Source organism: Cherax quadricarinatus, chromosome 80 (genome assembly GCF_038502225.1).
Source record: "Cherax quadricarinatus isolate ZL_2023a chromosome 80, ASM3850222v1, whole genome shotgun sequence".
Lineage (NCBI taxonomy): Eukaryota > Metazoa > Arthropoda > Malacostraca > Decapoda > Parastacidae > Cherax > Cherax quadricarinatus.
This window is the reverse complement of record NC_091371.1, coordinates 19,761,919-19,772,525: the sequence shown is the minus strand read 5'-3', so window position 1 is coordinate 19,772,525 and position 10,607 is coordinate 19,761,919.

The window sequence follows — 10,607 nt, the reverse complement described above, 5'->3', positions numbered from 1 at the left end:
TAAGGAGCCTTGATGCTGGCGAACGTATTCTTCATTATAAGGTGTCTTGATGCTGGTGAACGTTTTCTTAATTGTAAGGTGTCTTGATACGTGTTCCTTGTACGGTGCCTTGATCCTGCTGAAAGCGTTTATTTTAAGCTTCCATGATACTGGTGAATAACTCTTAGGTCCAAAGAATTGGAGCTACCCTTTCCTTTAGTCGAATCTGATGGTTTTTAGTTTCCCAGAGGCTGTATGACCCCCTCCGGGTTTAGCACTCCAATAATAATTTTCCTTATCTCCCTGTCTTCAATTTAACATTCGCATCCCCCTCCTCTCTTACACCCTACAATTTTCTTCTCTTCCCCTCACCTCTCGTTCTCCCTGTCTTTTCTTCTGGTAGGTGTCCTCTATGCTCCCCTCACACTGCCGCCAGGGACAGAGGGCAGCAGTCCTTTTAACCGCCATTTTATCGTGGTAAAATAATAATGCTGTTAGAAGTGCTTTATCGCTGTACAAAGTCAATTTACTCTTAGAATTTTTACCACGTACTCTAAGAGGAAACATTTTCTTTATTCATCAAAGTCAAACTACATAATATTTTAAAATAATCTTTTGTGGAAAATGTAGTGGTACACGTGGAGGGTTTCAAGGGTTCTTCTACCCTTGTAGCCCAACTCGATACCAGAATTTTTCTTGGTTGGCTATTGGTGCCTGTTGCCCGCAGGTCTACACAGCCATAACAGCCTGACTGATCCGCCCCATGCCGTAGGTACTGGTGCAGTTCCATTTATGATTTTACACACAAAATGGATTTATTTTTTCTAATGTTTACACTTGAAATGCTTTATTCAAACGGTACCTTATCTCGCATCTTTGAGAGAAATAATGAGTTAGTAATCCTATACAAAATAACGCAAACTTGTACAAAGCAGAAAAAAAAAAGTATTTTTACTCGCAGTGACGATGAATCACGTACAACGACATTTCTCAAAACGCCAACTTTTAAAGCGTACAAATATCTGGTGTCAGGTCAGATATTGGAGAGGTCAGCGGTGACATAAGAATGACTCACGAAATCGTAATGACACAATTGCAAACAGACCATATCACGGGCGGGGATAGAACCCGCGATCAGAGAGCCTCAAAACTCCAGACCGTCGCATTAGCCACTGGACCAGCTAACCACACTAAGATTCGTCCAACTAGGTATATTTCTATACCATAGGAAGGTTAGCATAGGCACCACTGTGACCACAAATGCAAGTTTTTACAGACTAGCTGGTCCAGTGGCTAACGCGACGGTCTGGAGTTTTGAGGCTCTCTGATAGCGGGTTCTATCCCCGCCCGTGGTATGGTTTGTGACATAAGAATATAAGAATGGAGGAACACTACAGAAGGCTTTTTGGCCCATACAAGACATAGGTCAAGTGATACCAAAACCCAGAGTTGAGATCTGGCCGTCAGGTCGAGGAGTTCTATATCTTCCATTTTGTTCTATGGTTTTGATGATGTTTATAATGCCTGCTTCGAGACACCTTCATTTTACTTTATCGTTTTCACGATAAATTAAGTGCAGGTTACACTAAACCCAAGCGTCATCCTTTCTGTAAGTATACTTGTGTTCCCAAAAACATGTCTGCAAATTTCGTACCTTCTCACAAAAAACATGAAATTTCATGATGTTCCTTGCACAGAATGTTATAAACTGTAGCTATGCCTCTTATGACCTGGTTCCTAGATTTGGGAAATTCATTATTTTTTCCCCTTTGGACTACTACATTCATGTTATCTTGAAGATCTTGACTGTAGGAAGTCCTGTGAAGTTATCAGCCACCACGCCAGTCTGTCAGTTTCAAATACAGGGTTCTTTTATGTGCACAGTATTGAACTTTCAGAGTGAATGAGATGGCGTAGGTACTTCAGAGGAAGGGGGGGGTTAAAGCAACGTTTTTCATATATAACTTCAACTCTGTAGATCCTGAGTGCATAAACAATGACACTTATTATTACTCCTCTTGCGGGTTTAAGGTGCTGGAGCGAGTATTTTTTTTAAACAAGTCATCCTTTGTTAGCGAGTGTTCAAGACGTCACCTTCTCTAATTAGTAACACATTAAGGAAAGGTAAGGCAAACTTGCACACAGTTATGCAAACTTATAAAAACTTGCAAAACACCATGACAATTGTTACTGGCACCAAGGGTTGTTGTCAGTGTTCCACCCACTAAGTACACAATGTTGGTGCTCTGCGAATGTTAGCTCACTAGTTACCATTAGGTATTTAGTTTTACTTGTGAAATTACAGGCCTCCACCCACTACCACACATTACTAGGTTAGGTTAGGTAAGGTTCGTCAGGAAACAGGACAAATGTTTCCTGACGCGGGTCTTAGTCAGATGATGACCCGCCTTTGGAGCTTTTGGTCATCTGACCGAGGCCTTCCGCTGGCTTACCGGTCCACCCCTTTAAAAATTATGGTCATTTATAACACATTACTTTCACAACCTCAAGCGCTCATCAACCCTCACCAATAACACCTCACTCCATCCTACTCCTAGCCGCTCCAACCCACTCTCACCCATCATACCGACTCCTACTCATCCAACCTTACCCGCTTTCATCTTTCCCCCTCAATCATCCCACCTGATCCCACACACCCTCACCAACTCGCACCCTCGCCCGCGTTCACCCACCCAACCAAACCCGCCCGTCCCCATCCGCCGGCTCTCGCCCGGAGCCAACCACTCACATCCTCTTGTAACCAGTCATCCAACTCGTTCGATAGGGAGCCGAACGCACAACATTTTGATCCAGGCCTCTTTATTATCTTGCTAAGCTCTCACATACGGTCTCTCTCACCCCTCCTCCCTCTTCCCTCCCTCCCAGCCGTCACTAAACCCCTGATGTTAACGGGAGGGTGACTCTAGGGGGGAGGGAGAGAGGGAGAGAGAGAGAGAGAGAGAGAGAGAGAGAGAGAGAGAGAGAGAGAGAGAGAGAGAGAGAGAGAGAGAGAGAGAGAGAGAGAGAGAGAGAGAGAGAGAGATAGAGATCTTAAAAATCAAAAGGCTTTCAAATGAGCTGATGTGGATAACAGCCCTTAGCTTGTAAATAACTTGATAAAGTTTACAGCTATATCAGTCTGAAGAAAACGATGGCAGGTCACATTTGCTAAGAAAACACAAATGATGATGATCTCTAGGCACCATGATGGTAATGCTGGAGCAGTGGTAAGAATGAAAGGGGAAATGTTGGGACCAGGGGACGAAGTTGATATCCTTGGGTTAAAATTTGACTCCAAAATGACTATGAAGAACCGCACTGTAAATCTTGCTAGCAAAGAGGCCAGGAAGCTTGCAACATTCGACGTATCTCGCATCTGCTCGACAGTAGAAGCTGCAAGATTCTGTACGAGACAAGTGCGTTCTTCACACCTTACATATGCTCCGCTCTCTTGGATTGCTTGCCCACCGTCTCATCTGCGACTTCTTGACAGAACAGAGCAAGACGGCTCATCTGTCGCCTGGACAGATCTGTCATTTCAGTAGAGCCTTCAACACTAGAGGGACATGTGGGCGGCCTTGCTGTTATGTAGAAGGCCAGTATTGTCAAAGTACCACACTTGGCTCCACTTCGAGGACAGCGAGAAGTAAGCTTCTACACTACAAGACGGGCAGCAAGCAGCAACTACACTCTGACTGTACCTTTCTCAAGAACACCTTCATTTGAGATCATTTATTCCTAGGATGACTCTATAGTCAGTTGATCAAATGAAATCATCGACCCACAAATGGCTCCAATTTCATCCTGTTCCCTATTTGTATGCCTCGTAACAATAAAAACTTTCAAATGAGCTGATGTCGGTAACAGCTCTTAGCTTGTAAATAAAGTTAGAAGCTTTAACCTAACCTTATAAAAAACTAAGAAAAAAATAGTCAAGAAGGGAAGAGGGATTGAGAAGTGTCGGGAAAGAGGGTTAGAGCTGGGAAAGGAAGGGTCACAATTAGGACGTAAAGTATATTAGAATTTTGATTTTTACATTTTAAAAACAGCCTCTGATTTGGCATTAAAAATATACAGAGGCGCTTTGCAGTCACGTGACTAGTCAATTTATTTACATTTGTCAGCCATATTATATGTGACACCTTGTGAACTTGTAATAAGCTAAGCGATAAACTTCCAATTTCATTATTTGTTAAACAATATCCCTCCAACACTGGAATGGATGTGAAAGCCTATTATTATTATTATTATTATTATTATTATTATTATTATTATTATTATTATTATTATTATAGTTATGAGGAAACGTCTGGGGAGTTGGGAATGGGAAGCAATCACGTTTGATCAAAGGAAGTAGAGGGAAGCGAGAGATCTTTGAGCCAAGAACCCTCCACCAGCATCAAGGCACCTTCTCTGAGGGTAATGTTTGTGGTGACTCCTCGTCTCAATCTCATGGCAGAAATCCATCGTTTTCGTCTTTCAAAATCCTCGAGGATCCAACACAAGCAGTAACCATAGCCATCGTTCAAGCTTAGATTACTACACCCAACAACACGAAGAGTAACCATCGTAGATAGTTTAGATTACTACACCCAACATACAGTAACCGTCATAAAAGCTTAGATTACTATACCCAACAACACAACAAACAGTAACCATCATAGAAGATTAGCAGAGATAAATTTCACATACATGGGCTGCGAATTCGTATATAGCAGTTTATAAACGTAATTAAATTTGGTTTTAATATTATATTCCGACGTTGTAATCTTTGGGTTTAGATACTATGCTGTTCTTGGAGAATAACACAGGTTATTAAAGGGCAATGCTGGTGTAGGTTTACGTATATACGAAAATTTCAAAATTAAAATTGGGGTTTAACAGAGCTTGTTGGAGAGTAGCTCTGGTGACTATTTTTTTCAAGCTTTTCAAGATTAATATTTGTTTTGTGTAATTAAAGAAACACATGTAGGATCTTCCGATTATAAAACTGATCAAGGTTAAACTAACAGTGTGAATCAGCGGTTAAGAGTGATTTCTTTTATTTGATATTATCTGATATACTATGTGGTTGATATCAAGACACGTTAGTTTTGCTTAGGTTAAATGAATACACTGTTGTATGTTATTTACATATTTTGGGAGCTAGGAAATTATTCTGACGTAACCATGACGAAGGTTCTTTTCCGTTTTGAATTAATATCCAGAAGGCCTAATGAATTTACAAAGGGGATGGTCCAGTACATGTTAATTAGGGGAATGTGTGATAAAAAAAAAGGGGGGGGGGGAAGTACCAGGTAAGTGGTTTAACTGGCACCCTCCAGCCGGGTACTTGTAATTTACAGGGGAGTAAGGGAGAAATCTGGATATGTATTCTTGATATATTATAGCTGGTGAGACCATATAATAATCTTATATTATTCCATATAATCCATTACTCCCTTCCTCACATTCTAGCAGCATGTGCCATTATTTCAATTACTCCTCATAAAATTTAGTGAAGTAACTGTATACAGTTTTAGCTATATATAAAAATATATAGTCGTTCCATTACTTAGTCCAGACAGGGAAATACAACAATGGGGGGTGTGTGAGTTGGGAGACAGAGACCGTGTGTGTGTGTGTGTGTGTGTGTGTGTGTGTGTGTGTGTGTGTGTGTGTGTGTGTGTGTGTGTGTGTGTGTGTGTGTGTGTGAGTGTGTGTGAGAGAGAGAGAGAGAGAGAGAGAGAGAGAGAGAGAGAGAGAGAGAGAGAGAGAGAGAGAGAGAGAGAGAGAGAGAGAGAGACGGAGCCACACTCATATTTAATTAATCATAAACAAGCGTGTGTTCATTTTTCAGTCATGGCTGACAAGTGCCCAGCTACTGCACACAGTTCCATTAACGGTTTGGTGTTGACTCCTGGACGCTCTACCTCAAACCTACCCTCATTGAACTGCCTTAACTTCCTTGCATCAGTTTCTTAATACTTTCTGAAAATTAACAACTGCAACCTTTCTTCAATGTCTTTACACGAGTGGTACACATTATCGACAAGTTTAGGAATTAGACACATGCAAGTAAGTTTATTCAGGTATACACAAATACAGTTACATAGAATTATCATACATAGCAGCATATGTGTAGAGAACCTACGATAACCCAAAAAAGTCAAAGTGACTTATTTCCATAGGGGTCCTTTTACCTTATTATTATAATATAAAGGTTATAATATTTTCTTATCTTTATTTTGAAAACGTATTGTCATCCAACGGTTTTATCAATTCATTACAGGGACACATATGGAAGACAGTGGAGGATGAGGTAATCAATCCCTTAACCTTAAAGAATTATGCATTCTCTTTATTTTGCGTTACGTAACCTACAAAAACGCACATTTAACCGTCAATAAGTAAATTCAAAACATGGTTGTGATACGTGTAGCAACACTGATACATGGAGGCTCTGCGCCACCCCGTGTTCTTGCACAGCTCACCAGGCAAAAACAATTAACTCTTGACAAATACAAGTGAGATATGAACCGTTCAGATATACTGAACGATTTTTTTTGGTACCCTAAGACCAGGTGGTTTTTTGTTAATATAATATTGCAGCTTTCATTACTGTTACTTCTGCAACACTGTTGGTTGACTACACACCAGTATGTCCTAGCAACTGCAATCATTCATTATAGTTACCAGTGATTAAACCCAGAAAAAGCGCTTTCAAGCCAGCAACATTGCTTCTATCCTCCAAGTTGCAAGTATTCACTTGGCTCCAATATTAATTCTTGTAACGTAATTCAGTCTTCACTAACAGTCTAATACCTTTACTCTTCACTGCAAAAGGAATACCTGTATCTACATTCTTCACTGCAGGTGCTGGGTATCAGTAATTAAGCACATCCTGGCGTACTGGTGCCGGGTATCAGTAATTAAGCACATCCTGGCGTACTGGTGCCGGGTATCAGTAATTAAGCACATCCTGGCGTACTGGTGCCGGGTATCAGTAATTAAGCACATCCTGGCGTACTGGTGCCGGGTATCAGTAATTAAGCACATGCTGGCGTACTGATGCCGGGAATCAATAATAATGAATCAGTTGGCAGTCATTCTTATTTTTTCCAGGAACGTGCTCCGTTAACGTACCAGAGTTAGTTATTTCAATCCATAAAAAACGAACTCCACTTAGTGTCGCAGAATTAAAACACTTAAGATCATGAGTGTTCACAAGTGTTCACTAGGCTGAAAACAATGATAATGTTACCCTCAGACCCGCAAAACTTGGTTAGTGGGGTTAATGGGGATTAAAGGTTATCGACTACTTAACCTGTTCACCGTCAGTCAAGAATACTTAAATCCCTAAAATGGAGATTCAAGTAAATGCTCAGTATATATACACTGAAACTTACACCTTGTATACTGCAAGTTGTGGGACCTCTCTGCAACTGTTCTAAAATTCCCATATGTTATATACAGAATTTTATTATTATTCATACAGTGCAAAGACAGAGTAAGCTAAGTGGCGACTTGTAACTACAGTGTGTATGTTTGTTATGTATGTACAGTCCTACCCACAAACTCTTCCAGGTCGACCATTGTTATACTCGTTGAAAGAGCTAAATCCCTAAAGTTCATAAAGCCTTACACCACTAAGTATGGCATCTATAGTTATATATACTTGTTCAATGCAACTGTTGTCAAAGTATTAAAACACTGAACTTAATGAGTTTCAAAGAATTTAAAACTTTACAAGTAAAATTCTCCGCAATAGTTTGGTCAAAGTAATATATTTCGGTCACTATGCAACGGAGAAAGTTCCTGCTCTCAATGACCTTTCCTTCCTGGGAAGGGTGTGGGAGCTAGGTACAACTACCAGGAATTAGACACATAAGCAACACCTAGGTATCTTTTTTTTATTGTTGAAGATGCTCCGCCTACAAGTATTGTTTTTTCTCGGTTCAATACAGGGATTTATTTACCTTAATTCCTAATCTTGCCGGTACTGCATTATTATGCAGTACCGGTATAACGATTATATACCTGTGACTTGTTTGGAGTTCCTTCCTCTCTCGCAGCCTAGTCTGAGGCCAGGCTTTCCTGTTGACCTTCCTGGTCAGTCAGACTGTGCTAGCGGGCATTAATTAAGTTAGAATAATCATCATAACCAGGAATGGAGAAATAGTAGCTGTAATCAAAGTTGAATGTAATTAAAAATTTAGTAATTGTAAGTAACTGTTAAGCTTATACCTGTTTAAATCACATTATAAAACTGGGGCACCAGGATGGGTTAATGATAAAATGAAAGTTCACGTCAAATGGAACTTAACTGATGAAATTCTCGTTGTCTGGGTCACGTACAGCAACTTGTACTGCCGAGTAATGTTTGCATGGGTTGTGACTAGGCTCCTCCTTCAGTTATACTTGTTTTGTGTCGATTTTTTTTACTATCTTAACGAGAAACATTTTGAAAGAGGTGTGATGTAAATGGGTGAATATTGATGTGATGTAAATGGGTGAAAAATGATGTAAATCATTTAAGTCGTTGCCGACCACGCAAGTCAACTTTATTTTCAATGTTCTACATGTTGTGGAGAAACTCATTTGCAACTTTCTGCAACAAGATCAGTGCAAGATTTCTTTAAATTTTCTTCAGCTTCTGGGTAAAACGAAGCCTCTATTTAGCTACTTGAAATCTTGGTGGATATTTGGCTGACAGTTCAACAAATATTTTGAACATGTTCTCCGACTGAAATTGTAATTAATGAGATTCCTGAACATTGTTCAAGTATTTACATTTAAATACAAAATATGAAGTATAATTGTTGCTTATTATTTCAGACATTTAACAATGAAAATATATTTTTTAGTAAAATTTTAATTACTTTAAGAAAACTTATGCAAAATTTCAAATACCTGTAATTGAAAATCTGGAAAAGTGTAAATGAAATTGTAAGTGACTTTGAATCGTGTAATTTATCCAAGCCTAAATTCACAACCAGACTGATTCAACACTTTTGGCTCAAAGTTGTCGAGCTGATTCTTGAAAACTGAATTTTGCAGGCTTGTGGGAATAACCTGGGAGGGTGCAATAGTGAACTGTATTAGTATGGGAGTAACTTGTAGGAGGGAGGCGTGTACAAGTGATGCGAGGGGAATCTGAAAACCGACAAGTTGATAAATAAAAGACATTTGTGCAACAATTGAGGGATCATTTCTCCCAAGTGCCTTATTTATCAACTATGAGAGGGGAAATAAAGAGGAGCAGTCAATGTAACTGAAAGATATCAAAGCCCTGAAACTAAAACAACTAAGACGACAGCGAGGTGGAGATCAAGACTTTCAACAGCCTCAGGAGCTGTCAAAGTTTGAGCAGGATAGAAAGAAGCATTAAGTTATCAGAAATACAGGGATCAGGAGTTGAGCGTACACAACTGCAACAGGACCAGAAGCTGAACGTACATAAATGCAAATAAAAAATTGAAAGTGCACAACTGCAATAGGATCAAGAATTGAACGTAAAAAATGCAAATTAAATGCTGAACGTACACAACTTCAATAGGACCAGGAACTGAGCGTACACAACTGCAACAGGACCAAGAGTTGAATGTATATACTGCAAATCAAGAACTGAACGTGCACAACTGCAATAGGACCAGGAACTGAGCGTACACAACTGCAACAGGACCAAGAGTTGAACGTATATACTGCAAATCAAGAACTGAACGTGCACAACTGCAACAGGACCTGAAGTTGAACGTACACAATTGCAAGAAGATTCGATTATATACAACTAAGATCAGGATGTGACATGTCTTAACATGTGAGAATGATAGTAATCATACCTCTGGTGTGTCTAGACATGCGAGAACAATTCTAATCATACCTCTGGCTGACAAGAAGGCCACTGTCGTAGCTCTGGCTATGTGAGAAGGAAAGTTCAGGCGCACATCAAAGCAAACACGAGCGAGAGGCAGAACCCTTCTTGAACTGCAAAGGTATCGATCCTCAATGTGTCAATCAGGCTCCGCTATTCTCAGCCCTGAGAAGAATCGCGCCTTTGGATACGAGCCCCCCTCACAGTCCGGCATCACGGGGTAATTCTCTCTTCTATATCTCAGATTTTTCCCCCAATATTCAAAGTTGACAAACGTGGTGTTATCGACACTTTTCATTTTGAGAAACATCAAAAGATGTTGGAGACCTAGGCTGGGACAGAGTCCCAGAGGTGATGACCCCTTGGATCCATCAGCAGGTTGGTACAGCTGAAGGACTCCCCTCAGTGATGGTGTCCAGAACTGGTTACTGCCGGTGATGGGTGGTTCTTCATGAACTCCCAGTCATGGCCGATGAAAAGGGTTCTGTAGGATAGAGCCCAAACGGCGTCGTGGAGAAAGTAAGTACTATGTACTCTGTCCGCACCAGAACTCGAACCTGCAAATTCAGCATCAGAGATAATGTCTGTGTGTGTGTACTCACCTAATTGTGTGTGTGTGTGTGTGTATATATACGTATATATATATATATATATATATATATATATATATATATATATATATATATATATATATATATATATATATATATATATAAAAATGATGGGGTCCACCTCTGGTGTAAATTGTTGGACCCATACCCTCGGAGAAGTGGAT